The sequence below is a fragment of the Crocodylus siamensis genome, chromosome 5 (assembly GCF_052110815.1).
Source record: "Crocodylus siamensis isolate JL-2025a chromosome 5, ASM5211081v1, whole genome shotgun sequence".
Taxonomy (NCBI): domain Eukaryota; kingdom Metazoa; phylum Chordata; order Crocodylia; family Crocodylidae; genus Crocodylus; species Crocodylus siamensis.
Window position 1 is genome coordinate 149,778,022 of NC_143399.1, and position 21,679 is coordinate 149,799,700.

The 21,679-nt window shown below is 41.7% G+C and overlaps 1 protein-coding gene across 5 annotated transcripts in view; it reads right to left on the minus strand.

Moving 5' to 3' along the window:
* The window catches only part of CREB5 (cAMP responsive element binding protein 5), a 364,901-nt gene that overhangs the window by 212,911 nt on the left and 130,311 nt on the right, over window positions 1–21,679 (minus strand). The window lies entirely within an intron of this gene.

Genomic DNA, 21,679 nt, shown 5'->3' on the forward strand with positions numbered 1-21,679 from the left:
ATTGGGAAACCACTCTACCCCAAATTTCCTGAAAGAAAATGCTAGTTTGAAGGGGAAGAATTTCTTTGAGGACTAAAATTCTACGCTCTTCCCAGTACATTGGGAGAGGCAAGGATTGAGCCAGGGCTGTACTGGGTGAGCGGCGGTGGCACTGGAAGTGGGGATTTGCGGGGGACTACAGTGAAATTTGGGGTGGCTGCAGCCCCCGCCCAGCACTATCGCCACCCACCCCGAGCCCAGCCCCTGCCAAGAGCAGCCTAGTTCAGGCCACAGCTGGAGCCCACCTGCCCCACCCCACCCCACGCAGATCCAGGGGCACATGCCCCCCACGCTCTCCTGGGTGCATGCATTGGCAGAAGCCACCCCTCCCCAACCACAAGTCACAGCTCCATCCTGTGCCTGCCCCACCCTGGCTGGGCACCCCTGCCCCTTCCCTCCCCGCTCCCCTTCCACCACAACAGACTTTCTAGTTGCATGCTGCTGGGCTCTGCTCCTTGCTGCCTTCATGCTGCACTGCAGCTGTGTGCACACACAGGCATTTATCAGCCAAATTATCCACCACTTCAGGCTGATTTCTGATACAGCCAATTTTCTTCATATTGGTACTGATCCAATATCAGACCAATGTATCAGTGCATCTCTAAATACCACTGAACTTTTCAAAATCAAGATGAAAAAAGTTACGAACAGTGATAGGACATTTATGTGGAAGGAGTATCAGCCAACTCTATCCACAGACAAGCATTTTCAGATTTGTATGTTTAAAAGTCATTATCCTACTGTTACATTACAGATTACAAATGCTACATAAAGCAAATTTTCTATAAACTATTTCGAAATAAGTACTTGTCTTGCTTCTTCTTTTTTTACTTTTAGCATTACACAGGATTATTACTTAGACCTCAAAAGTCTAATTCAGGGTCTTTGTGCTAAGCACTGTGAAACAAGTTAGAGGGCATGGTCCCTGTCAAAAGAGTCTACAATCCTTTCCTTTTTCTGTCTGTTCTGATATTCCATTCATCCTTCTATACTACAAGATATCATTTATCTACTCTTCAGTGTGTACCCTTTTCCTGAGGAAATGCTGAACTTTCTCCTGGCTACACTACACAAACTAGCTGGGAATTACTGGGGATTCAACTTTATGATGAGTTCAGTCACTATCAAATGCAAAAATTCCCAAGCTGTACTCAACACTAACAGGATACAAACTAATCCCTTTTTACTATTGAAGGTTATTAATTAAATGATGTCAGTCTCCTCTCAGTGTTACTTTTTCTCTTTTCAATCAAACACTTGTTAATTGCTGGTGTTCAACTGCTATAGTGACAAGATTGATATAAACCCAAACTGCAAGATTAGATAGGTTATCCATAATAGGGAAAGAGTGAGTGAGGCCATGTATAGACATTCAGTTTCTGGGAGAGTTGCTGCTCTCCTAGGAGAAACTCTAAGTATACAGATGTTCACAATTTTTCTCCCAGAGCAAAAATGCCCACTCTGGGAGAAAAATAACCTGGGAACAACCAGCATTAAATCACATCTGGAAACGTTTCTCCTGTTCCAGAAAAATGAATGCATGTAAACTTACCCTTCTGAAAGATGCCTCAGTATAGTCCTCCAGTATCCCAGTGTGCTTTCCTTCCTTATTTTCCCCAGGGAGACTACATGCTACTTGGGCTGGACTTCACTGCTTCAGCTGAGCAGAGAACAAAACACACCCCCTTCATTGTGCTGCAGGGAGACACAGGGATGCCCTGCACACTGCTGCCATCTGTCTCCAGGCAGACTGAGGGAGCCTGCAGAGCACACTGAGTTGTAGGCACAGGGGTCCCTGCACACAACTCAGCATTGCAAGCTCTCTGATCCTCAGGGGATCAGCATTCAAATGTCTGTTCAGGGGTCTCCGTGTAAGTTTTTCTAACAGGAAAACACTCATGGGAGAATTCTCCCAGATCATCTAAATGTGTGTACGAATCCTGAGGGAGCACAATAAGTGCAAATGTAAAAGTTAATTTGGGCCCACGTACAAAGCTATCGATTCCAGGTCAAGAGTAAGTGTGAATGAAATCCAGTTATCCAGTTGTAGTTGGCGCTCTGTTTTTTCATGCGTTCCAAATTAATGTTATACAATAAAATGACATATGAAAAGATAGGGCTGCAGTATCTGAATCCAGACAAAGAATTTTCACCAAATTCCCCGGGTTTCAAGTATATTTGGCTATAGCTCTGTTATTATCGTGTCCAGATTTCCCTCCAAATACACACACACTGTTGTGGTTATAACAGATACTGTTAACCTTTCTCCTGTTCTGGACATCTCTGACTATAGTGTAGCAACTGTAGCCTACAGTAAAAGATAAGATTAAAGAGCATATACTTCCCCAAATTAAAATTCTGTTTTTTCTACGGATCAAATCATGATACACAACAGAACATAAAAATGCTCTAATATGCCAAATACTGGTGGACAATTCTGTGCAACCCATTAAATGAGCTCTGAGTGGGTAGCTCAGAGCTGAATTCAGGGTGAAGAAAAGTGCTGAGAGTGCTCTTATATCAGTGTTCCCACAGCAGTTAACTAACCGCATGTGATAGGAAAGCACTTAAAATAGGAGACTAAAAATGTTTATATTCTGCTTAGAAAATATTTGTCTCCTTTCAGCAACTATAAGCCAAATACAAAGAACTCACATGCAAGAATGCCTATACCTGTGTGTATTTTCAAACGATGAGTTCCATACTAACAGGCATTAAAAACAAAGAGCCTCTCTTAAAAAGCTTCCATGTGCTATGGATTCTGGATTTGAAAAACATTTCATATCCATTGTCTACAGTCTGCTAGCACATGAAGAATGACACCTCACCAGAACAATTAATACATAGACACAAACAGAAAATCATTAATTTCATATAGACAGAAGGATATGATAACCTCTCAAACTGTCTCCACATCCAGTAAGCAGAAGGATAAGGTTTTCTTCCAACTACTGAAACTAGTCATCTGACATGCCAAAGTTGTCATCTAATACAGCTGATCACCTCAACTGCCACCTTACATGTAAACTTCCTTCCTTGGGAAAGGTCACTAAGATGTAGCTTTGGAATTATCTAGAGATTTCCTGGAGCCCTTTCAATCCGGTTTAAGACCTGTTTACATTACAGAGACATGGCTATGGACTGGGTATTGCTAGTCTTCTTGACTTATGATCCTGTACAGACAGATAAAGACTAAAATGTTCATTTTAAATTTGATTCTTTGAGAAATTGGCTGTCAGACTGATTCTGATGGTCCTCCCCCATCTATTTTACTACTTGTTCCTGTCAGATGATGCACTGAACTGACATCTAGGAAACCACACTTCTAGTAACTGGTGCTGCTCCCTACACAGTCCTTAATACCAAATAAAGCATCTCAACCTGGGAATAAGTTCTAGATCTACACTAAGGCAGATACAAATCTCAGGCATTCAGGCTAGTGACAGATATTACACATAAACTGGTTTAAGTGATCAGAAACTAGTTTGAACCTGTAACAGAACAGCTGTTCAGTAAACCAGTTTGAAAATAGCTGAAACCGGTTTGAGGTAAACCTGGTTGAATGTAGCATCAGACTGTGACAGAACACCTTTTTGGGTGTCTGTCACTTTAAGGCCTGGAGCAGGGAGCTGCCAGGTGGCTGATGAGAGCAGCCATTTTGGAGAGCTCTGTTATAAGAGCAGAGCAGTGCAAGATCAGTGGAGGGAGGAGATATTGCCCTCCTGAGCTCTGGCTCCAGGAACAACTGGGAGGCTATGGGGAAGGAGGAGGCCTCATTTGTCCTGAGCATGACCTAAAACAGCACCCTGCTGGGATGAGTAGGCATGGTGGTCCTGCCTCTGGTGGGGCAGAGCCACATAAATACCAGGACTGAAAACCTCCCAGTGTAAGGCAGGTTGGAGTGCCTAAAACCCTGCTCCCACCTTTGGGTGCATTGCTAGGAGAGTTGGTGGGGGGCAGGCATACAGAGTAGCTGCACCTGAGTCCTATGGGGTGTAGAACCCTGGAGTGAGGGCCAGGCATGCTGAATGACAGCACCTGAGCCCAAGGGGGTGCAAGAGCCTGGGCCCTGAGAGTTGCAGAGTGGAGTTGTGGGCCAGTTAAGCTCAGGGAGGAGTGGCTGAGTCCTAAGGGGTGGAAGACACCAGCTCCCAGTGTAAGAGGTGGAGATATGGCTTGAGAGAGGGGCATAGTGGTCTGGTGAGGGGCCAAGGGTCAAATAGGCCTATAGTTGAGTAATTGCTCAGTCCTGTTCAGGTGAGGGTCATGGAAGGGGCCCAAAAAGACCTTTGGAGAGAGCCAAAGCCTGTGAATCTGTTTGAGTAGGGTGGATTGAATGTGGCCTGGATAGGTAGTATGCAAGAGACCTGGTAAGAGCTGATGGAGTGCAAGAGGCCCCGGTGACAGTGGGATGGTGCGTGTGTGGCCCCAAAGTGGGCAGTATGATAAAGATACAACTGTGTGCCCAGTTTTGCCAGGCCTTCAGCTGAAGTATCATCACACAGTGAGACATAAGTGAGGCATGGGACATGTGTAGGGATGGCAGGAATGCATATGTAGCACCCACAGTCATTTGGACACACAACTGGCAGCCTTTTGCCTATTTGACATCATAACCATTTATCAACAAGGCATGGCAGGAGACCAAGGTGGGCAGTTTGCCCAGAGAGAAGGATGGGGCCATACTAATACCGGGCCTAGAAGGTGCCTTTGTCACACAGACTTAACTGATTTGGGTCAAACTGGTGTATGCAATGTCTGTCCTAGACCCCTTCCTGATTTAAGATAAATCAGAATCCTCCAGCATCCCAGATGCTTTGCTGGGCAGGGCTCTGCTCTCTGTTCCAGCCCAGCAGGGCTGGCCCCTCTCCTGTGCTCCCTGGATGCAGCTGCAGCTAAGACTGCAGGTACAAGGGCATCTGCCTGGCTTCCTCCTACTCCCCCCTCCCCCTATCACTCCCTGCTCAAGCAGAGATTCCCCCCTCCCTTCTGCCTTACACAGACACCTCTCAGCATTAGCTAGTATACCACATGCTGGCTATGGTCCATGCGGTGGGAGATGGGACAAAGGCAGACAGAACAGTATCCCCTTAGGGCTTTTTGGGGCTAATCAACAGGGAGCTGGTAAGGTCCCTCTGTTCCTTCCTTCGAAAAAAGTTGTTTAAGAAGAGCTGGAAATAATGAGAGAAGCTGTTTTGTTTTGCTGATGAGGTGATAAACGCTAACAATTCCCTGTGTAACTCAAGGCACTTATGAACAGCAAGGGGGGATGACAGGGGTAACATGTAGGGGGTGCACGGGGGTGCAAATGAGAGCACTGTTGCATCCTCTGCCAGGCTGTGCTCCCCGTTTAGTTGGCAGGCAGGGGGGCAGGCAGGAGTACCAGTGCCCCCTCTCCCCCGAGAGTGCTGGCCGGGGAGCGGGGCTGCCAGCAAAAGCAGCTGCGCCACTTCTGGAAGTGGCTGGAGGATCTCACTCACTTTCATGGTGAGTGAAATCAGCTGCCGGGGGACCCCACTACCCCGAGTCAGTGGGATCAGCCACCAGGGGATCCCTTCCAGTCACTGACTGGTGTTGGGGGGGCACGTGTGCCCCCTGACTTGAGATGCACCAGACACCCATGGGGGGAGACAACTACTCACTAATCAGAGCATCCTGCTGGGGCCTGGTCACACCCCTCCTCAGCTTAGCACTGTAGAAAGGAAGGGAATGCTGCTCTAACACCCCCTCGCTTCTACCCTGAGCCACTGCAGGCATGTGCTGGCATTTCTTCAGTCCAGAGGGGATGTCTGTGTGGTTACAAAACTGGTTTACCCTAGCCAGGTTAGACTAACCTGCAAAGACTGAATCAGTTCAGGCTCAGGGTTTTGAATGTCTGTCTCTAGCCTTAGACACTCCAGGTATTTCTAAACTGTGTATTCTGGTGTAGACTACCCATGGGTACCAGAAGCAGTTCAGACATGGTAGTACAAAGCAGAAATATATCATGGCAGCTCTATACCCTGGGAAGTGGCAATGCACAGGACAGTGGCATATGCCAGCAGCTAGCAGCTTCAATGGCTGTTGCTTTTTGTTCTGCCCCCTCCTGATTGGGCATACAGGTCTTCTGCCCCGATTGCTCTGCCTTAGTTATGCTCTGATACAGGCCATAAGTTTACCCTGTTCACTTTGTCAGCAAGCAACCATACATGCTATGCACCCAGTTAGACAGGGCTCCTGTGGAGAAAAGCATGTAATCAATTCACCTCCAATGATCATGTGATTACATAATCAAAGTTGGTAGCATCAAGTATATGCATGAGGGGGTAGAATTAAGGTGGCCAAGAGACCCGAAACTAAAAGCATTCTTTTAATATAGATTTTGTATGCTATGAAACAAGAATCTTCCGCTGAACCAATTAAAACAATGAGAACACAACCTTCTTGGGGGAAAAAATCTACATGGTAAGAAAACACAGTGATTACTGACAAATATCTACTAGGACCTATTGACTCTGAGATCTATTAGCCTACACTGTGCTACTAACATTTATATGTTTCATACCCAGAAATTATTTTGAATAATTTTCTAAAATATAAGACACACAGTGAAAAAGATTCTGTATGCTGTTTTCTATCTTGCAGTCAATTTAATTCACACAGATTGAAACCCTGTCAGCAATAACTCCCCATTAAAATTAAAGACCATGTACCAAATTATTGTACTGCCTTTCTGAAGACTTACAAAAATGCTATTAACCAGTGTACTAATAACGTACAACTTTTCTCACATGTCTTGTTCCCAAGGCTCAAGGTATGAAATGAGATTTTTCAATATTTTTCTACTGATATAGATTTCATAGACATATTTTACCTCATTTAATTTAAAGGATCTATAGATAATTATGTTGAAATTGTTCCATTTGGATATGTCACTTGAATGGTTTATTGCAAATTATTGTTGTGTACGCTGAGGTGCGATTCCCCCCTCCAAACAAAACAACAATAACAAGTCCTGAAACACAAATTCTACCATGGTATTTAACTAGACTGGTTATTCTGAAACAGTGTTGCATGGACTAGCATTATTTAGTGCTTTGTAATCTGCAAATAAAACATCTTGAAATCCATGCACTGGAACTTGGAGGAAGCTCACTCTTACCCAAGGGGTAAATGAATGAGACTACTTGTGGAGCCCTTCCTTCATGTCCTTGTGACAAGGTACTTAGCAAAATTCACAGATTTGTTGAAATCCGACAGGCCACTTTTGCTATGGCCTAAAACTTGCAACCTCTGGACTGTCAACCATAAACCTTAGCACCTGCACCACCCCAGCCCTCTACTTATAAAGTGTTATTTAGAATGAGGAAGGCTGCAAAATCAGGCTCAAGAGGCCCAGTCCAAACCCTACTAGTCAGTGGAGAGACCCCCACTTACTTCAATGGCATTTACATCAGTCCCTGAAAGCAAAACTTGCAAAGCTATATTCTACTTGCCAAAGAGACAATGAAAATGTTTTAGTCTATCATCATTGTAGTACCAAGACAGAATTCAGTCAGAATTTCATCTCAGTTGTGTCAATGGAAGTCAGAACAGGGCCCAAATGGGTTTTATGTTCAGTCTTGGAGAAAATTAATGCTGTGGTTTTACTGATCAGCGAACAGTCTGATTTGAAAATAAGTAATTAATATCATAATATGATTTGATATAAAATAATATGAAACCATTACAAACCCTTTTCCCTTGCACTATTTTCCTTTTATATATTTTAATGATTTCTAATATCAGAGAGCAATTAAATTGTAGTAACTGACTTTAACCATCACATTAATGCTGAGTTGCAAACACAGCAACAAAGTAAACCCCAAAATGCAGCCCCTCCCCCCCAACCTCCCCCCCAAAAAATTATCCTGGAATATTTCTAAACTCAAATTAATTAATTTTAAAAAACGCAAATTCTTTAATTTTTTCACTGAAATTGATTTTTCTGTTAGGCAAATAAAATAGTATGAAGAAATGAGGTGAGGCATGACAGTCATGGTTCACAGATAACTATTTTTATTTTATTGAAAGATCAGCATCAATAGCATTTATCAATTTATAAATAGTGCATATTTTGTCATGGCCATATTGTTCTTTTATTAAAAACAAAAAAAAAATCAGGTTGAACAATAAAACACAACATTAAGGATGTACAGAAATAGGAATTTAGACCGGTAGTCAGTAAATATTCGAGAGACAACACAAACCCCTAAACCAGGGTTTCTCAACTGGTGGGATGTGTCTCAATGGTCCTGTAGGTAGGGCTCGAGTTGTGGTGGCAAAACCAGAAGTGCCATGTGACTTCCAGTTTTGCTTCTGCATGCTTCGATCGGCCATTGAGCAACACCCCCTGTTCATTTACTGGTGGAACCAGGATTTTTTTTTACTTTACATAGGGGGGACATAAGGTGCAAGAGGTTGAGAACCGCTGCCCTAAGCTACAGTAACTTTACCCAATGCAAGGTAATTACCTGAAGGAAAAATACTCCACTGGTGTATATTATAGTTGTCTAGGTTTTATCTGTCCACTTCCATTCTGGGGTAGCCATTTGCTGGGGTATATTACCTGCTTGTCTACCACCTATAATTTCTGCTAGAGAGCCTAGTACCCTAGCACAGCTGCACTTCTATGCATTCCTACTTTTCATGTAATTTACATTGGTTACAAACCCAACATAAAATACACTGGTTCATATGAACACCTAAGTGAAGTGCAGTCCTGTCCTTCTATCCAGCATTGATCTTCCAGGGAGATCCCTTTCTACATTTGTAGCAGGGAGCTTATGCAATTCATGAAATGCGGGACAGTTCAGATTGAGGGACTGATCAGGATGATGTGGGCTGGGCTATTTTGTTCCATTAAATTTAAGGTCCAATCTGAATGCTGTTAAAGTTCCTGAGAGTTTTACACTTAATCTAGCAGTAACAGAATTGGGTCATTACAGTTTTGTTCTCTACTTGACCCACGACTAAGCTGAAATGTCAACATTAAATACATTTTATTTCTCAGTAAACATCACATTCATCTCCTGTTCAATTTACTGTAGCTGGAAGTTGCCATTCAACAGAGGCCTACTGGAATATTGATAATTAGCCGCATTACTACAAGACTATAAACAGTTTATAAGCACCAGTTATTCATGCCTGACTTGAGTCCTCACTGTTGGTCCCTCACACTCATGTTTCATATAATACTGTATTTTAAGTAGAATGTATTTCCCCATTTTTTCTGTCTAAATGCTGTACTACACTGTTACCATTTTGTTCAAAATGAAAACGGTATTACATAATATATAGATATCCTGACATTTAAAAATGGGGTGATGAAGGACAGTAACTCAAGAGATCAGTTTTCCTCTGTTTTAAAGTAATGCATTTCTAGATTCTGTATACGCCGAGATATGCATCTCTTAACATGGCCAAGTGCCTCCACCTCACCAACAAACAATGGGAAGGATCCATATAAAGGACCTTGTCTAGTGTACATTTATTTAACCCCTTGGTTCCAGTATTCTCTTTTTTAAAATGTATCCTATTCCTGGAAAAAATAAATGCTGGAATTGTGATACCAAGGAGTTGATTTTGTTAACAATTCCTCTGCTTACTTGCAAAACTAATCAGTTGGTTGTACCCTCATCTTTGGACCAAAAGGCCAAATGATTTAAGTTCCACACCAAGTTTGGGGCTCAGCCTTAGTGCTGGCTCTTCACTATTATAGTGAAAGAGGAGAAATATGCTAGTGTGTTAGAGACTGACTCTCAATTGAGACATTAAGCTGTGGTTCCTCCTGTAAGTCTCCAAGTCCAGTTCAGGTAGACATTAATGAGAAACCCTGGTACTTTTTTGCCCAGCAATCCCTCTCTTACTGAAATTTGCTTTAAAAATCAAGGGCTGTGGATAAGCTACTGATAAATAATGACTGATGCAGTTTACAGACTGACAACAAATTGGGTAACTAACTCATTGTTTTAAGTACTAATTTTATCCTCAGACTGCAAGACAATAGAAGAGACAAATACAGATGACAAACACTCAGAACAAACTTAGTACTTGGCATCTTTATTGAACTTTATGAACTTGTATCCTCTGTCTCTCTGTGCATTGGGTGTAAGTGCTGAAGATGACAGGTGTGCGAAGCGGGCCCTATTTGATTCAGATTCAGCCCAAATCAGGGACAGTGATTCGATTTTTTGATTCAGATCACTGTCCCTGATTCGATTCGGTTGAATCGGAGTCTGACGATTCGATGCTGATTCAGAGAATCAGCAATTCAGACACAGACAAAGCTCTAAATATTTTTGCTACATATCTCAAGGTACCAGCATGGCTTGTGAATGCTGCGATGCTGGGGCAGATGGACCATCCCATAGGAGTGCGGGGGGGCCCTCCATGTGCTCGGTGGTGAACCTGGAAGTGGTCTAGAAGTGCTTCTGGTCCACTTCTGAGTCTGTGGCCAAGTGTGCTGAGGAGCCCCCAGTGCTTCTGTGCACCCCAGCATCACAGCACTCATGAGCCACCTGGTACCTAGAGGTATGTAGAAAAAATATTTAAAGCTGTGTCTATGTCCAAATCACCAAATCTTTCTGAATCTCTCCAAATTAATTCAGGGGGTTCCAATTCAATTTTGAGAGATTAAAGGGTCCTCTGATTTTATGTGGATTTCAGGGATTCCACCACCAAATCAGGCCGAATCTCTGCCAAATCGAATCAGGGACCGAAGCTTCACACAACCCTACTGAAGACTGTCAATTAAAATTCTCTCAATTAAAATCATGGAGAGAGGTTAGATTCTGAGCTCTGGGCCAACCACCAGACTGCCAGGTAAAAAGGAGGTAAGTAGGGCTTGCTTGCCTGTTCAACTCTAACAGAGGAACTGTTACACAGATTGCAAGTTCCACCAACCTGTCATCAGCATGCATATGCCCTCTCCCAGAAGAAGCTCTCTTTCAGGGTAGAGAGAGTGCTTAGATTCAGAAACAGCTGAGTCTAAATAAAATACCTTTTGTTAATTTTTCTTTGCCTTAGCTAAGTGGAACCTCATGAAACTCAGATCCAGGCCAAAATCTGAATCTCAACCTTTCACCCACTACTACTTTGCATTTTAAGGAGGCAGCAGAAATGGGTGAGAGTGGAAAAACTTTCGGGCTTAAACAAGTGTTTCCACATGTTTTGCAGTTATTTGCATTTATCAGTTGTCACCCTCCACCCCCTTCACCACTCCCTCTGTATAAAATGAGATATTTGAGCACAGTTACACAATTGTAAAGGAAACCTCTGTCCCCTTTCACAGAAACCCACATGTTGTATTCCAAGGTTTATAATACATTAAGTCTTGATTAGGATAACTTGGCATAAGGCAATGTGGCATATGTGATGAAAATGATGCAGTTTAATATCTCCCACAGAGCCTGGCAATTCAGTGATAACCATGTGATATTGTTTACTGGGCTCACAAATCCAGTAAACTTCAGCTAAACTAAAATAAAAGTGCTCGCCTACTACAGCACCAACCTTCACTAAAAAAGGGAATACAGGTTTCCCTCATTGTATGCTGTACATGCGTTCCTGGAAAATGATGCATAAGTTGAATTCGCATAAAGGGAATCCACTTTACAATGTAACAAATAGGAATAGGTTCCAAGACCTTGACTGTACTGACCTCCAGATCCATTTCTACCACTTTTTACAAGACAGTTTTGGTACTTGCCAACAGCAGACGGTACACACAAGCACAGGACATTATCATAACGGGGATGGCAACTACAGAAACACATGTCACAGACAACAAGCGAGGAGCACAGATCCACACAGGAGACTATATTTTGGGGCACATCACTCCCACAATGCACCGCACAAAGTAGCTGACTGCGGGCTTCCACTACACTGATCACAGACGAGTGAATTTACCTCACGTATAATGAATTTTTGGTATAAAAAGGGTCGTCACATAAGAGTGAATTTGCACATACAGAACCCACATAAAGCAAGGGAAACCTGTAGTTTCTTTATACTTCACTTTATGTGCAAAACAAGTCTGAAAGATGATATTTCAGTTATTCCCAAGGTTTCATGTGCTGAAAAGAGGAGGAATGAGCCTGATCTTCTCTCATACTTATTCTCTGTCACCTCATTGCAGGGTACACAGTGAGAGAGAAAGAAAGAACTCTTCTATTTTTAAAATTGTTAGAGTTTGAACGTGCACTTTTATTTATTGTTTAAACAATCTTTTTTCTTGGAGTTTCTCAGTAAGTGAAATTGCCAATAATTCAACCTAATGATGTAGTATCAGTCAACAGAAGACAATGAAATTACAATGGGGCTGAACGATTTTCTATTTCTGTATAGTATAGAACTAGTAAGAGAAAATAGCATGCGTATATTATATAAGACTGTGCTTCAGAAAGAGTGGTCCTGGGAACCAGCTGCTAAGGCGTAACTGGGGATTCTAATGTCACTTTGTTACTGACTAGCTCTGTGGCCCTGGGCAAATCACTGCACTACGCTGTGCCTTATCTTCATCTCATGGCCCTTGGTCATAATCTGAGACACTCCAACTTTGCTAATATAAAAACTGTTCTTTGGTTTTCCTACCTATTAAATAAAATATTTACCTACTTCATGTGGGTGACTGAAAATTAATTAGCTGATAATTATAAGTCATTTTGAAGATGAACAGTATAAAATAGACTCAAAAAGCCATGCAGCAAGTAGAATTCCAGTTACCAAAGTTTTGTCTACAGCTCTTAGTGGTCACAGAAAAGCGCTTGGAAATGAAACTCAAATGAACTTGAAGGGGCCAGAAAATTAAATACAAAGCATGCAAAATATGACTATTTTAAATCTAATGTTATGATTGTGGATGTCTCAGGATCTTCAATACCGTAGTCACAAATCAGTTTTGAAAAACTTGGTGTGACTTGCCCAGAAAGTACAAAGCAAGTCAGCAGGCAGTGTTTGGCATCCAGACACAATCAAAACATTATTCTGCCTTTAGGAAGAGTGTTAAAGAATAGAAAGTGCAGTGAGTGAATGCAATTAACATTTGTGAATGAACACAGTCTGAATAAAAGACAAAGACGACATTGCTAACTACTTAGCATTTATTAATTTTTCATGTTTTTTCAAAAATCAATTATTTTCTTACGTTCCTGACTGTCTTAAAATCAACAGGAGTCTTTTCCCCTGCCCTTTATAATTTGTTTATAGGAAATTCCTATCAAAACAGTTCTTAGAACTGTGTTTGCATGTAGTGTTATACAGACAGCAGGGGAGCCCTGAAAATTGCTGCCAGAAAAACAGCAACAAGTAAAAAAAAAAAACCTCACTGACATGTAGTGGTATACGTATATATTAATTGCATAATTATATGTGGAGAGCAGTCCCCCATAGGATTACAACAATTTCAAAGCAGGCCAAGTTGAACTTAAATGGAGAGGCTCTGCCTGTGCTGGACCTTTCCAACATAATCCCCAAAAGACCTTGGGGTACAGAGAGGGTAAAGCAGCACACTCCACACACAGGCAGCAATTGGAATATACTATTACACAGCCACACCAAACCAGTTGTGGGGAGGAAGGAACTATCCATCCAGTATTGCAGTTCTGCTTCATAGCCAAGAAGTCAGGTTTGTCACTGATCTCCAACTGGCCCTTTGCCATGAAGCAGAATGCCACAAGATTTGCCTTTATCTTATTCTCTCACTCCCCCTGTCCCACCCCTCCCTTCCCTGAATGAACATTTTTTTCCTTTCAGGATACAGTCTATGAAAACAGAAGAGCTTTTACAAAATCTGTGGTCCAATCACTTAATGCCAGCAAAAAATCCTATTAAAGCCATTTGGGGATTTATGTAGAACACAGGACTGAATACAGTGTAAAACTTAACCATTGAGTGTTCCTAGAATCTACAAAATCAGTGTTGCTATTCCCACTGGATAAGCACCACTTTGCTCAGGTCAGATGCACTAGTGGTACAATGGGGAATAGTTTACCCACCACACCTCTATGTGGGATATTTTGGACAGGTTCGAGGCCTTTAGTCAATGCCTCTTGCTCTGCAAAAGGAGAAACAAAGCAAAACTGCACCAATTTTTTTCCTTTTTGCATGAGATGTATGTAATGATAGAGAGCAAAAACAGATGGCTAATGAAACAAGAAAACTTGTGGGTCTATTTATGTCAATGAAAACTGCAACTTGAATACTTATTTTCTTATCCTTATATACCTTTATTCTTATTTTGCCCAGTATTTTAAATGCCAGCATCTTTTGAGTTCTCAGAGATATATGATCACTATTACACAAATTAAAATGCACTGATAGGTACATCAGTTGTTCCATATGGTAACCAAATTTACCTTGGAACACTGGGTTAATTAAAAATATACTTCAAATAAAGAACAAATTTCTAAGCTATTCATTTGAAAAATGTATTTAAAAGATAAAGAATAGTTATTGCATTGTTAAAAGCTGAAGACACAATTCCCAAAAATATATATTCCTTTAAGGGACAGAAAAAAGTTTGGCCACAGTTTCAATCAGTCTTAATTCATTCTTTATTGCTGTTCTGGTTCTGTGTTATTTGAGCTGGTTTAACTGTTAAAAGCGTTTCAAATGTTCACATGGTCTGCATTAGATTACCAAATAAAAGTAAGTGCAGCCCACCAAATGTAACTATCTAAAATGCAAACCACATGAATTTGATTTCTTTGTGGTATAACTTTAATTAGGTTCAGAGGTCTTTCAGACTTACCTGTCTATCTGCTTTCTGATAGCCTGATCTGATATGGGTAAGACAAAGAATCTGAGAAAGCTATCTGAACTGCTTGCTCGCAGTTACAGTACATAGCTTTATACTAGATGGTGATAGCCCTTTAATCTGGTCCCTTTCAAGAACATAAGTCTGGACTCTTTTAAGGCTATAGCCACCATCTAACTGGGAGTGGTAGTGTGTCAAATCTAGCTGTAAATGATCTTTCTCTTTTGCAGCCCCACAGCATAGAGTATCACAGAAAGAGCGCATCTTGGTGTAAGTATGTTTATACGCTGAATATGCATTCATACTATCACATCAAATACCAGCTATATGTTTGCATGTTTTTGTTCTAATAGTCTAAACAAAAGGTGCATCCAAATATGAAATCTGCAGAGTCAGATTGGGACACAAGAAGAACAGGAATAGTTATATGTGGTTGAGAGAAAACTCTTTGACGATCTTGTAACTGAATACGTTCATAGTCTGAAAGAATCCATAGCACAGTAAAAGTACTGCAAGTGCCTTTAACAAACTGCTAGTTTTCTGGGCTTCCCAATGGGTAGTATTTATTTTAAAAGAGTAGAAGAAAAATTATTCCATCTATTCACATTCATCTTGGGACTCCTGAATCATAGACAGAAACACTCAATGGAGCCACCAACAAGGTTACATCAGAAAATGAGTGATCACTATAACATCAATAATTAGAACCTACTAAGAATTAATGGGTCTCAAAAGCTTACAGAAAACGAAGAGAAAGATGTATTCCTTTAGTAGCATAATGTGGGGTAGAGCCTGGGTGTTAACTTAGTAGGGGTACCAGAATTGTCCACCACCCTTGTAAAGTCTCCCCAGCAAGAAAAACTGCTCCATGGCATTGCTTCTGCAGCAGCAGCTGAGTGTGTGGATACAGTCTTGCTGCTGTAGGAGCAACAGTTGGGGCAGTTGCACTATACTGTAGCAGCTACAGCAGCAACCTAGAGCTTGTGTAGATGAAATGAGGGGCATGTGTGCATGACAGTTTATAGTGGGTTAAATGCTTTTGCACCACTTCGATGGCATTTGTGTTTGCACGCATTGGTGGCATATTGCACATTAATTCCAGCCACTGTAGTACATTCGGCGGCGTAATGCACCTTAAATGACTTTGGGGCACAGCAAACTAAAACTCCTGAGTTTTAGTTTGCTGCCCTACAGCTGCAGAGCAGAGCACTGGGCTTCATGCAGCTGGGGAGCTGTGTAGGCAGACCAGGAAGGCAGGCTCCACTGAAGGTGGGGGGGAGCGGAAAAGCGGCGAGCCTGATCTTTTACCCACCCCCCCGCATCCCTCCTCTAGAGCCTGCTTGCCTGAATGAGCTGCGTGGGGACCTGGTTCTTCCCTCTGCAGCTGCAGTGCCCCCCAAGTCTGCCCGAGCTGGTTGCCTGCAGGTGGGTGCTGCTTGGGGGGGTGCTGCTGCCACAGAGGGAAGCACCAGTCCTGCCCCCTCTCCACCCCAGGGACCACTCTGCCCACTGGCAGCTCGCCCTCCTGTATACCACCGGAAGGGCAGGGAAGACACAGGTGTACACAACACAGGGGTTTACTTCTCCCTAAACTGAAGTGGTGTTTTTAAAAACCAACTGCTTCAATTTAGGTGAAGCAAGCCCCCATTTCATCTATACACGCCCATAGTGCCAGGGACTGTTTTTGTGTGTCTGGCATAGGTAAGGCTCCCATCCATCCTCCTCCCCTTGCTCTCAGAAGATATTACAGAAGGTTGCAAGGGCAGGAAAAATACTTGGTTTTCAAAACAAAGCTCTAAACTTTAGAAAAGTTTTATATCTTTCAGAATTAATAAATTCCAAGACGTGTCCTCATTCTCTTTGGTTGCATGTACATGAGAAGCTACTGCACAGTGGTTACTGTGTATTTAATCCTTATTTATACAAGGACTAAATAAATGCACTATAACCCATGTTACTGTGCAGTAGGGCCAGCAAACACCTTTTTAATGATGCTACTGCACAGTTGCTTCATACTACTGTGTAGTAGTATCACGTCACAGTTTTTTACCACGAGATGCTACTGTGCAGTAGCACTGGGCTACTGAGCAGTCAGCATATCATGTAGACACAACCTTTATGTAGCATTATTCTTTGCTAGTAGCACTTTCCTCCTGAATAATTTCCATTGATGAATATGTGTGCATGTGTGTGTGGTACACGTACACACATGCACCCCTGCCCTCTCAATGGCTGTATCATTTACATAGTTAGTGTTGGCAGTTTTGCTTTCAGCACTCTGCCTACCATGCAACAGAGAAGCTTTTAAACATGGCAGGAGTATCTGTATTTTCCTGTGTGAACTGCATAGAAGAATAAAGGATAGGAAGGAAATTGCATATCAATAAGAGGTAATATTCAGTATTTATTCTTACTGTGCTAAATGTTTGTTGGTTTTAAATTATTTATGGTGTCTTTGAGGACTGAACACATCTTAGGCTGTGTGTAGACGAAATGAGAGGCACGTGTGCACGACACTTTAAAGCCGGCTAAATGCTTTTGCACCACTTTAATGGTGTTGGTGTTTGCATGCCTTGGTGGCATATTGTGCATTAATTACAGCCACTGCAGCAAATTCAGCGGCGTAATGCACCTAAAATGACTTGGGGCACAGCTATAGTTTGTAGTTTATAGTTTTATAGTTTGCTGCCCTACCAGCCACAGAGCAAAGCACCGGACTTTGTGCAGTTCAGGGGCTCTGCAGGAAGCCCTGCAGGCAGCCTGGCAGCAGCCCAGGAAGGCAGGCTCTACCCAAGAGAAGATAAAAAAAAAAGTGGCGAGCCTGATCTTTTTCTTCTCCTCTGGGGCCTGCCTGCCTGAGCTGTGCTGGGGCCCAGTGATTCCTTCCACGTCTTTGGTGCTCCCCAGGACCACCTGTGGGAGGGTGCTGCATAGGGGGGGATGCTGCTACTGACTCAGAGGGAAGCACCAGCCCCCTGCTACCCCCAGCCCAAGGACCGCTCCGCAAGCCAGCAGCTAGCCCTCCCCTCCCCGCTGGTGGAGAGGCAGGTAAGTCAGGTGTGGGGACAATATAGGGTTTAATTAGCCCTATATTAAAGTAGTGTTTTTTAAAAAACCCACCACTTCAATTTAGGGCCCCCATTTTGTCTACACATGCCCTTAGAGCTAATTGATCTTGCCATAGGGAAAGGTGAACTGACTTGATAAGTTCTCACCCAAAATTTAAACTGAAAATAGAAAAAAAGAAGTTTGTAAAAAAACTGTTTTCTTTTCAGCTTTTGTTGTTCCCCACATGCTATTTCTTCTCTCTGAATTTCTGGGTTCTGCTCAAGCCTAATATTATTTTTTATTATTTGTCTTACAGGAGTACCTGGGGTCCCTGATCAAAGATCAGACACCCACTGCGCGGAGCTTTGTACAAACATAGAGCAAATAAAGACAATGAATGTGCCAGGGAATTCATGGTCTAAAAGACCTGAAGTACAAAAACGAAACAGAAAAAAATCCCTGTGCTCATGTTTTTTCACATTTAGTTCACTCATCAAATTAAAAGAAACTTGCAAATTTCAGGTAGTTTATGGTCCTGATCCAAAGCTCCTGAATTCACTGGGTTTCCATTGATTCAATGTTCTCAGTATCACACCTTAAAAGAACTTCCAGAAGTCTAAGTTTATTCATAACTACAAGTTACTGACAATATTATGAAGCCAAGTAAAAGAAGAATGTTTTTATGGGCATCAACATTTCAGGAAGGAAGGGGGAAAGGTCATCAAGTGATCAGTAGCAGAAATTTTATTTCCTCATGCTTCATTTTAATTCTGGACCCACAAAAAAAAGCAGCAGCCATAGCTTTGAAAGATACCTAATACGTCTAAAAAAAGACTTCTCCACTAGCCTTGGGGAATGCTGAAAAAGGAAGAACATCTCTTACTAACTCTCATTTGAGGTATTCTTTGACCTACCAAAAGGATGAGTCAACTTAGCTACCTTGGCCTTTGGAATGCAAGACCAGACTGGATAAATGATCCAAAATTTCCCACAAAGTAGTACGGAGGGTAATCGTGCTTCCTGGAATGGACTCTGTTTACCAAATTTTAAGACTGTATTCAACGAATCTGTTGAGTCAGAAGTTCCATATCAGAGCAACAGAACTATGAAGAGGCCTGAGGGAAAATTGGCAGCAAATACAGTTTATCGTCTCTGTCACAGAGCCCAGAAACCATTCCACACAATTCTTCCATGCATCACTTCAGCATAGCTCTGAAAGCATAACTCAGAAAGAAACTACTAACCTCACTTTCCTCCATTATGGGGCTTTGCAATTTCCTGGCATGCCGTATCACTGCTTTGCTATTTCACTGCAGGAATGCTATTCTGCTACCTATTCTGATGCCCTAACAGATGGCATACAACAACTCAGGACGATCTAGGTTTCCTTCCTACCTGGGCCTGGAACCCACAGTAAGGAGGGAAGGAAGAATTAACCTTTGGATCAACTGAACCAAATATATCTTGGTTAGAGGCAGGAAAATGTGCTGAAAGGTAATTTTAGGGAACCCAGCAGCAACAATTTCCACAACATGTCTTTGAGCCAAAGTACAGTAGAAGCTGGCTCCCATTCTCAATCACATACGTTCAGTCAAGGCTAAATTTAGAATTTATGTTGTGAAACCTTGGGCACATAAACCGTGTGACTGCAAACTGACAATACTAAGCAGGAGATTTCATAGGAAATTTGTTCAAATGCAGCCTCATTTTAAACCCATTTAAATCCTATGAATTTATTAAAATTGTATAGTACTAATTTAACATCAGCCAGACCTCTATAATACTGAACTGATGAATCTCTTGAGCAGATGCTGACAATCCTGATAAGCTAAGCTAAAGTTTGGCTGGTGTTGCTGGTGAACAAATGATCCCTATGGAAGACAGACATTCAAGCTCCTTGTCATTAGCCAACTCACTATTGCCACACCACAGCTTTAATAAAAATGATACTTCATTAAAATTTGCACCTCAGTTAGAAGAGATTTTACAACAAATCTCCAAGCTGCATTATTGACAGCATTCTCCATGGAATCTGAGATCTAAGACCCTCACAACATTTCTTGTGCGTTTACCTGTCTTATCAATACAATATCCTTGTTTTTCTTTCCTCATGGGAACTGTGGGGATGTGTGCATGTGAATGGGAGTATCCTGCTGACTCAAATACTATGCTGAATTAGAAAGTGAATCAATCTTTAGAATATTCTCAAAAATAATATAAAATAACTTCCCTGGGCTCCATTTAATCCCATAGTTCCAACAGTAATGGGATGGAATTATTTTCACCAACTCCAGATCCTCTGCAAAAATGTCATTATACAAAAAAAATACTGTATTGATTTCTCAGTGCTTTCGAACTGGATCCCATACACTGAAATTGAATTAAATATATCTGGGTTAGAGGTAGTCAATTCAATTTATGGTTATACATAATTATTAGAAATGAATGAATACCAGAAAGTGTTCACTAACAACTCATTTTATCATTTTAAATTAACTTAGCCTGATGGCATTTGTGTCCTCATTGCTTTCACTCATCACAAATATTATAAATGAATGAGTTTACTGGTTAGAACATTGACAGTAACAAAGACTTGTAAGTAAATGCTGCAGAATCTTCATAGAGTGAAAATAATGAATCCACCAACATACACAGTGACACCCAAAACCTGATTTTGGGCCTTATCTTGCATCCACAGAAATCTCTCTCTGATGGTAAGACCTTCTAAAAACTATCGTATGCTCACTGCACTGCTTACAATCTACACTAAGATCCAAACTCAATTAAATAATCCTGTTCAAAAGTAATTGCAAATTCTGAACAGTTTGCCGTTTTTCTGGACCACATTCTTTAAACAAAGCAACTGTTGTCAGTTCTAATAATTGGACAGGCACATGGGACACAAGCAAGCTACAGGATTGTCATCTCTGAAACACTGTGATGCTAACTGCCATTTATATTTGGTGAAAGAAAAGGAGATGGAAATAGATACAGGCAAAGAAGAGAAGAACAGCATTCATAACCATTTAGGTTAGTGATTTAATAGTTTTATGATCCTTTATTACAATTTCTTGATGCATATCTTACTTATTTTAGGGGAAAGAAATTAGACAACTATTTTGAACCCTTCCATTTCTTTATCTGGTTATTCTGGATGCTATTGTTAAATAGCCAGCTAAAGAGACGTACTGTAACTTACAATTCTTCAGAAAATGTGTACAACTCTCCAGTGGCTAGAATCCAGATTCTTGGCTTATTTGGAGAATTCTCTACTGAAAACATTTTAAAGTCCTGCCAGAATATGTATCGGACACCATCACAGCAGCTGTGTTTCACTTCACTTGCTTCAGAGGAAGTTGGTAATAGCCCAAAGATTTATCCCTTCATTCTTCTCCAAAATAAATCAGTTAGGGTCCTGATCCAGCAACTGGACTAACACAGACCCCCTATGTCCTGGCAGAGTTCCATTGTATTCAAGTAAGTTCATTGTGAAAGTAAGGGTCTGTGATGGAAGGATCAGGTCCTAATGGGGAGGGTTTTTCAAAAGAAACATAATTCTGAGGTTAGTCCTCTACAATGGACACTATTTCCTTCAGCTACTAAGACTGAATATGTTTAAACTCAACTTCAGATTTAGCCTAATAACTAGTTTCTGATCATTTTTAATGATTTCTAATATAAATCCAGGGCTGTCAAACATTCAGACTGTGGCGACGGTTCATCCAGCCTGTAGGGCCAGTTTTGGTTGAGAACATTTACCTCCAGATCTGCTCAGGGGCCCAGAACTTCAGCAGTGGGACATGCAACATTGGCCAT